Source organism: Pteropus vampyrus, unplaced genomic scaffold, assembly GCF_000151845.1.
Source record: "Pteropus vampyrus isolate Shadow unplaced genomic scaffold, Pvam_2.0 Scaffold39, whole genome shotgun sequence".
Lineage (NCBI taxonomy): Eukaryota > Metazoa > Chordata > Mammalia > Chiroptera > Pteropodidae > Pteropus > Pteropus vampyrus.
Window position 1 is genome coordinate 9,219,928 of NW_011888820.1, and position 8,798 is coordinate 9,228,725.

The 8,798-nt window shown below is 36.2% G+C and overlaps 1 pseudogene; it reads left to right on the forward strand.

The window, feature by feature from the left end:
* Positions 1–4,925: 4,925 nt before the first annotated feature.
* LOC111738516 lies at positions 4,926–5,044 on the forward strand (annotated as a pseudogene).
* The last annotated feature ends 3,754 nt before the right edge of the window (positions 5,045–8,798 follow it).

The following is an 8,798-nucleotide window of genomic DNA, read 5'->3' on the forward strand; positions in this document are numbered from 1 at the left end:
GCAATCCCTACAAAATTTTAAAGGCATTTTTCACAGAAATAGAAAAAGCAATCCTAAAATTTGTATGGAATCACAAAGCAATCTTAAGAAAGAAGAACAAAGTTGGAGGCATCACACTTCCTGATTTCTATCTATATTACAAAGCTATAGTAATCAAAACAGTATGGTATTGGCATAAAAGAAGACACATAGATCAATGGAATAAAACAGAGAGCCCAGAAATAAACCCACACATATATGGTCAATTAATTTATGACAAAAGAGACAAGAATATACAATGGGGAAGGATGCTCTCTTCAAATAATGGTGTTGGAAAAACTGGATAATCACATGCAAAAGAATAAAATTGGACTACTATCTTACATCATACACAAAATCATAACAAAATTCCTGAAAATTCAGCTGCTTCAAATCACAGTAGACATTAATTATCTCGCATCGTTTCTGTGAGTCAGGAATTTAGGGAGACTTTAACAGGATGATTTGGCTTGGGTTCTTTTCATGAGGCTGCAGTCAAGACATACGGGGCTGCAATCACCTGAAGGCTACACTGGAGGTGAAGGATCCACATTCAAGATGGTTCCCTCACACAGGAGGCATATCAGTTCTGGCTTTTGGTGAGAGGATTACCTACTGAGGGCTTACTGAGTGACCATGCAACATGGCAGCTGGCATCTTCCATAGAAAGTGATCCAAGAAGTCAAGAGCAAAGTCACAATGTCTTGCGTGACTTAGTCTCAGAAGTCAAATGCTGACAGTAGGGCCCAGGTATATCAATATCCCTTAAGTGCTCCCAGGTACATTAACCATCTCTTACATAAAATGGTTATGAGTATTATTGTTCTTCCTGTCTACATTTCTCCAAAACCATGACATCTAGAATACTCTAGACATAAAAAGAAACGTGAAGATTCCTCATACTCCAGACATAAAAAGAAACATGAATATTCCTCATTCAAGATATTTCTTTTTCTATGTATGGTGACAGATGGTTACTAGTCTTATTGTGGTGATTATACTTTGTAAGGTACATAAATGTTGAATTATAATGTATACACCTGAAACTAATACAATATTGTATGTCCACTATAATTAAAAATAATTTTTTTAAAAAAGGTAAAAAAAAAAAAAGAAGTCAAACATTGCCATTTTCACATTATATTCTTTAGAAGCAAATCACTAAGTCTGGTCTACACTCAAGAGGACAGAAATTAGGGACCACTTTTTGAAAAAATGAATGTCAAAGAATTTGTGGACATATTTTAAAATCGCTACAGGAAAAAACTTAAATATCTGTTCATGAAAGCCTGGTTAAATGAAAATCTGGTCATTATCTCCAAAAATTTTAGCACCCCTTCAATAAAAAAAGAAAAAAGAAAATTAAACACACTCCTAATATGAAAATATAAATTATGTTACTTTTCCAATTATATACATATATACGTAACTAAGATAGAACATATATTTAAAAATACATACAAAAATTTTTAATTTTAAATGAGATAAAAATAAACAGATATAGAAGAGCTAATATTTTTCTTCCCACATCCCAATTTATCCTGAGACACTCTGAGGTGAATATATTTATTTAAGAAACCACTGGGATATATGTAATCATTAAAAAACGAAGTGGCCCTATGATACAAACTAGGAAAGGTGTTTAAATAATGTTAAAGAGTATGTATAAGTTTATCCTGTCTTTGTAAAGAACACACACATATATGCTTGAACACACATATAAAATTTATCTAAGACTATAAAAGAAACTCAGGAACAGTTATCTGTGAAAGAGAATTAATCAGGCTGGTAATGAGAAAAACAGCTTTATTTATCTCTTTATTCCCCTCTATAACTCTTGATTTTATATGTACATGTTTTCAATTTTATATTTACATATTTAAATATTTTTAAAAATAAATGCAAGTTAATATGGAATAAAAGCAACTCGGTTAAAAAATTAGCAAAGGATATAAAAAATAGTTGTCAGAAAAAGTGATTAAAATATTTATTAAACATTTTTTAAGTGTCCAATCTCAGTTATGATAAGAGAAATATAAATCAAAACTACATAGGGTTACTACTTTTTACTTATCAAATTGACAAATCCCCTAAAGTTGATAACGCACATCTTGACAGGGGGAAAATCACTTTAATTCATTGCTATTAAGATTGTTAATGGTTATAACCCTTTGAGGGCCATTTGGCAATATCTACCAAAATTTAAATGCACATACCCTTCAGCCTAGCCATGCCACTTCTAGAAATTCATCCTATAGACATATGCGAACAACATGTATCTAAAGTTATTTGTTGCAGTACAGTTAATAATAGCAAAACATGGGTATTAACCTAAATGTCCATTAACAGCTGTCAGGTAAATAAGGTATGGTATATCCATTCTAATTAGTATAATACAGGTTTTAAAGTGAATAAGAACCTCTTTACATATATGTACATAAACTCAAAGACATATTATTAAGTAAAAAAAAAAGCAAGGACATTTCACTGTGTATAGTATGCTACTAGCTGGATAAGAAAGGGGAAAAAAAAATATATATATATATGTATGTATTCACTTTATATATATATGTGTGTGTGTGTATATATATATATAATTACTAGAAGGAGATGGAAGAAAATAACTTCTGGGACAGGGGAAGGCAAATGTGAATAGCTGGCAGGTAGAGGGAAAAGACATAAATAAAATAAGACTACAGAATAACCATATTGGCTATCACTGAATAGTCACTTGCTTTGTGCTAGACATTCTACTGTTTTATATATTATTTTATTTTACTCATACATTTTTACGGATGAGGACACTGAGGCCCAGGAAGACTAAGAAAGAGCCAAAGATCTCCCAGCAGTAGAGGTGGGGCTAGAATTCTATCTCAGGAGATTCAGGCCAGATGCTACGCCACCTGTCACAACTAAAGTTGATAACAGCAACACTTTGTTAGGAGACAAAGTTATGATTATTCACTATTCCTAACGGTCAGTACAGAGGTGATTTTTTTTTCCCAGTGATATTATCTTCAGATGATATCTTTACAAATGATAATCAAATAGAGTCACCAGAAGCGCACTAGAAGAGTAATCAGGAGATATAGATCCTAGCCTGACTCTGCCATAACTTTAATTTCTCTGGGCCTTCATTTATCTCCACATATAGAATATGAACCAAGGAAATATCTAAGTTTTTTTTTCCAAATTCCAAACACGTTATGTGACCCAAGTTACCTGGATGATCACAAGTCCTCTAGTATTTGGGGATCACCTTTTTCTGTAATGCCAAGTCAAATGGTTTATACTCCAAGTCAAAACAGGGCTTAGCCTCCCCACCTCTCCCTCACTTCCAAAAGTTGGATTTTTAATGTGCTTAAGACAACAGTTGTTTGCCACCCACTCCTAAGCCAGGCCACAAGGAAGCCCACTTCTCTGCTGTGGCCATACAATTAGCATGCTACAACCACCTTACTGATGGTCACCGCCAAGAGCCCAGGAACTGACACCTCTCTTCCTTTATCGCCCAGCGCCACAAACACAATAACAAACATTTTCAGGCATTACTGAGAGAACATAAAATAAGACAGAGGCAACTACAAATCAATAATGAGGGAATGCTTTACTGTGTATACGGTGTTCGAATCGCTTTGCTGCATGAGGGGCTGAGGGCAATGCCTCTCTCTAATAAGGAAACAGGAGAAACTCTATTTGATCCCCCTTTTCCAAGCCCACCACTAATAATAAAATTCCCTTTACAAAAGGTACGGTAATTTGTAATTATAAGAGAGACTCTTAAGCCAGAGAAGTTTGGTTTTAGTCTGAGTGGATGTTTCTCTATAGGCTCCAAATAGTAGAATGTCCACGGAAGTGACTACCTGGGAAGGTTCTTGAGCTTTCTTGTGTTTAATCACCCATCCCCTGAAGGTCATAAACTCAATAAAGAGGAGGAAAACAGCTCCCATTAACCCTAATTAAAACATCATCTCTGTAATAGGTGAAAGCAAAGCCTTCACATTTCCACACAATTGAAAAATCCCTTCTATCAGCAGTGTAACAGAGAGCAAGAAAATTTACACACTCTTGGGGCAAGACAATGAAAATGTATTACTGTCTTGTGCAGGCAGAAATTACTACTGTGATTTTTTTAGGTACTAATGTATAAATAAATGTACTGGCCACATCTGTTATTAAAAATTAAAGGACATATTAAACATCTTTCCCAGAATTGAGTGGGGAAATTCAGCCATTTCTATCTTTGCTCCCGTTATCCAGATCAGCAGTATGGATGGATAGGGTAGCTCATGATGCAAATAATGCAAATAGATTCTCTCCTCAGCGAACTCTGATCTTCACTTTCAGAGCCCGACTGAGCAGCAGTCAAAGCCTCTTCTTACGTATTGAAAGGGGTGGTGGTCTGGGTTCCCTGTCACTCTCTGTGGAACATGAGACCAGTCAGTGCCAGTTGTCCTCAGCCTCAGCTTTTAGACCAAAATTATGAGACAACATTTGACATCATGTTACATTTGCACCCCTTTTCGCCCTGGTGACTTCCTTACCTTCCAGTGCATTTGGAAATTCCAGATCGTCAGCAAAATGTCAATAAAGCTATACACAATGAAAGAAAGAAGCCTGAAGAGTCCTTTAGGAGGTCAGCCAGCAGGGGAAATAGCATAGTATTGAGCTTTACGAATGGCCACTAGTCAAATTTAAACAAAGGCAGGTTGTCTTAACTCAGAACTTCCCACAAAGAGCAAATAAATAAAATTGACTCAATTCATTTGAAAGCCAACAGATAAGCTTTGGTTTAGTTTCCTTCTATTCTAGAGAATAATGTTTTTTTGTTTTGTTTTGTTTTTTGATTTTTTTCGAAGAGGGAAAAAGATGAAAGGAATGGGGCAAATCCTAGGTCAGTTTTTTTAGTCTACGGCCATGCCACCCTGAACATGCCTGATCTCGTCTGATCTCAGAAGCTAAGCAAGGTTGAGCCTGGTTAGTACTTGGATGGGAGACCACCTTGGAATACCAGGTGCTATTGGCGTTTTAAAAAAATAATAAATAAAATTAAATTAAATAATTTTAAATTAAATATATTGGAGTGACATTGGTTAATAAAATTATATAGTTTTCAAGTGTACAATTCTATAATACATCACCTATATATTGCATTATGTGTTTACCACCCTAAGTCAAATCTTTCATCACCCTATGTTTGAGTCCCTTTACCATTTTCTACCTCCCCTGCCCCTTTCCCTCTGGTAACCACTATACTGTAGTCTGTGTCTATGAGTTTTTGTTTGTCTTGTTCATTTATTGCTTTCAGTTTTATATCCCACATATGAGTAAAATCATATGGTTTTCAAATTTTTCATCTGACTTCTTTCGCTTAGTATAATGTTTTCAAGATCCATCCATGTTGTCACAAACGGCAGTATTTCATCCCTATGGCTGAGTAATATTCCATTATATTTGTCCCACATCTTCTGTATCTAATCATCTGTCAAAGGACTGGTTGTTTCCATGTCTTTGACCACTGTGACTAGTGCTGTAATGAACATAGGGGTACATAAATCTTTACAAATAAATGTTTTCAAATTTTGGGGGTAGAAACAGAAAAGAGTTATATGGTAATTCTATTCTTAATTTTTTGAGGAACCTCCATACTGTTTTCCATAGTGGCTGTACCAATTTACAATTCCACCAGCAGTGTATGAGTGTTCCTTTTTCCCCATAACACTTATTTTTACTTGTCATATTGATAATAGCCATTTTAATATGTGCGAGGTGGTATCTCACTGTGGTTTTGGTTTGCATTTTACGAATGGCTAGTGAAGTTGAGCATCTCTTCATATATCTGTTGGCCATTTGCATATCTTCTTGGGAGAAGGGTCTGTGCAGGTCTGCCTGTTTTTAAATTGGATGGTTTGGGGTTTTGTTGTTGAATTGTATGACTTCTTTATATTTTTTCAATGTTAGCCCCTTATTTAAGGTGTCGTTTGCAAATATCTTCTCCCATTTGGTTGATTGCATCTTTGTTTTGCTGATGGTTTCTTTCACTGTGCAAAAGCCTTTTAGTTTGATACAGTCCCTTTTTTTTTTTTACTTTTACTTCTCTTGCCTTTGAGGTTAAATTTATAAAATCCTCTCCAAGATAAAGGACCGTAAGTTTAGTACCTATGTTTTCTCCTATGCAATTTATTGTTTCAGGTCTTATATTTAGGTCTTTGATCCATTTTGAGTTAATTTTTGTATATGGTGACAAATAGCAGCCTAGTTTCATTCTTTTGCCTGTGGCTTTCTAATTTTCCCAGCACCATTTATTGAAGAGGCTTTCTTTCCTCCATTGTATGTTTTTCGCTCCGTTGTTGAAAATTATTTGCTCATATATATGTGGGTTTATTTCTGGGTTCTCAATTCTATTCCATTGGTCTGTGTCCAGGTCAATTTTTAAATAATTTCTCTGCTTTGTTCTAAAGAGGTGCTAAGTTCACATCAGGCATAAGAACACAAAGATAAACACCAGACAATTGAAAATTTAATCAATTGTCAATGCTCTTAAAGGCCGCAGGGTACTGAGTAAAAGCTAGCAGAACTTTGTAAAAAGCAATTCTGGTCGGAATGCAAACATCCCCTCCTCTAATGGGGACAGACCAAGGAACGATGATGGCTTTGCTCTTGACCTGAGACTGTTTTTTTTTATTCTGCCACACAAAAGGTAATAAGGTAGTGATCAAGGCTGCCTCCGGCCTTGGGTGTTAAAATATACCCAAGCTCACACAATACAATAAGGAGTTGATTATCAACCATTATTTTATGGCTTATACAATGTCTTATGTCTTGGATTTGGGGTTTACACATTTATCATTTCTTATACCAGATATACTGACAACTCTCACTTCTACTGATAATAAAAGGAAATTATAAATGTATTATATGTATAGTGTAAATATCACTTTTACCTTACAAACTACAATTTGCCGCCTACACATTACCATTTTGTCTGGCTATTTAACTACAGATAATGATCCTTTATGAATCAAACCCACAACCTGGAGATTTTCTATCTCATGTTCCTTTGGACCCTTGCAAAAACAATATAGAACGCCTGCAGTGTAAAATTAGCCCTAAACTTAATTATCTTGCAGCCTGGTTCCTGAGTTTAATTAACTTTTCTGAGTGTTTTCTACTGCAATGAGGACTAGGCCCATTTTGTATTATTTAGTGTCATAATTTCTCTTCTCTCTCAGTTCCAAGGACACCATAAGCTCCCTCCAGTCCTAATTGCCATGGCAAATGCAGAGATACAAGAACAGAAAAACAGCTATAACCAAAATTAAGAATGCGCTGCTGTGCATACTAATACAGGGATGAAATCTATGAGCATACTATCTATAATCCCTTCTAGCCTCTAAATGAACCGACTTTAAATATTTAATTATCCTGTTAAGTAAATTCAGATTATAGATTAAAATCATCATCATTACAGATCATCGAGATATTTCCAAAGGAGAATAAATTGAGGCCAGGCCTTTTATAAACTGGAACGTGACACACAGTTTACAATTTAAGCTTGTCCTCTTTCTCCACACTTACGTATACTGCTTCTCTGGACTCTGAGAAGACTGGATGGTGGCAAGATACTCTGCCTCTAGGAAGGGTCTGAACCACTCCCCCATAAGTAGTGGAGTGAATGTGGCTTTTGAAGCCCAACAGATTGAAATCAACCCAGGTCATTCCATTATTAGCTCCGTAGCCATTGGCAAGTTTCTAAGTCTCTCCTAGGCTGGATTGTCCTACTGTTGTTGAATGTAAGTAAAAGTATTTGCTCCATGGGGAGGGGGATGGTTATTATTAAATGAGATAATCATTGAGCTTCCTCGCGTTCCATTCCCCTTCCCCTACATAAAATGTTTTAGGGAAGAAAATCATTCCTGTCCAAGGAAACTTTTCAGTTAATTTTTAACATGCCAATTATGAGAATGGCTGAGAGGAGATATGAACAAGAAAATGGACATGAAAGAGGAGGAGGCGCCTGCGGAGACAGGTAAAAATAAAAAACTAGAGAAAACATTGTAAAGACCTAAACGTTGTCTGTAACAATAAATTAATAAACAAACAAACAGAAAAGGCAATAAAGGGAGGAAGAAAGAGAGAACATAAACCATCTAAGATATTCTGATGCAAGGTGCAGGAAAGAAGGCCACAGCTTCTAGAAGCGTCTACGACAAAAACCAAAGATCAGAAAAGAAAACAAGAGTGCTCCTAAGTTACCTGCTAACCTCCAGGTCACATCTCCATATTAATCCATGATTTTGTTGCTGCTCTGCCCAGGGCCTGTCTTCATAGCACAGGGCCAGGGAACCACTGAAAGGAGACACTATAAACCTTTCTGATGCTACCAGCTACTTTGCGCCTACGTGCCTGTTTACTCATTCACTCATTCTTGCAGCTAGTCCAGTTGCATAGCCAAGATTTTCCTTGTTTTAAGCACATTTTACATCCTTAAGTCTACAATGGGGAAGAATGTCGCATCGCTATCCTGGTGAGAGGGACACCTTGACCTGGCTCCATCCAGTTGCTCCTTGGTCCATCTTTGACAAGCATGGGAAATTTCCCTTCCACACCAATATCCATTTTTAGCTCCCAGTTTGGATACAAGGGGAGATAAAATGAGGCATGCTTAAGACTATTCTGAGCCACAGAAAGGGACAACTCCAGTCAAAGAAAAGAGACATTGATTGACGTCAACAGTGATGGGCAAGCCCTGGCCACATGAGGTCTTCACATAAGAGCAA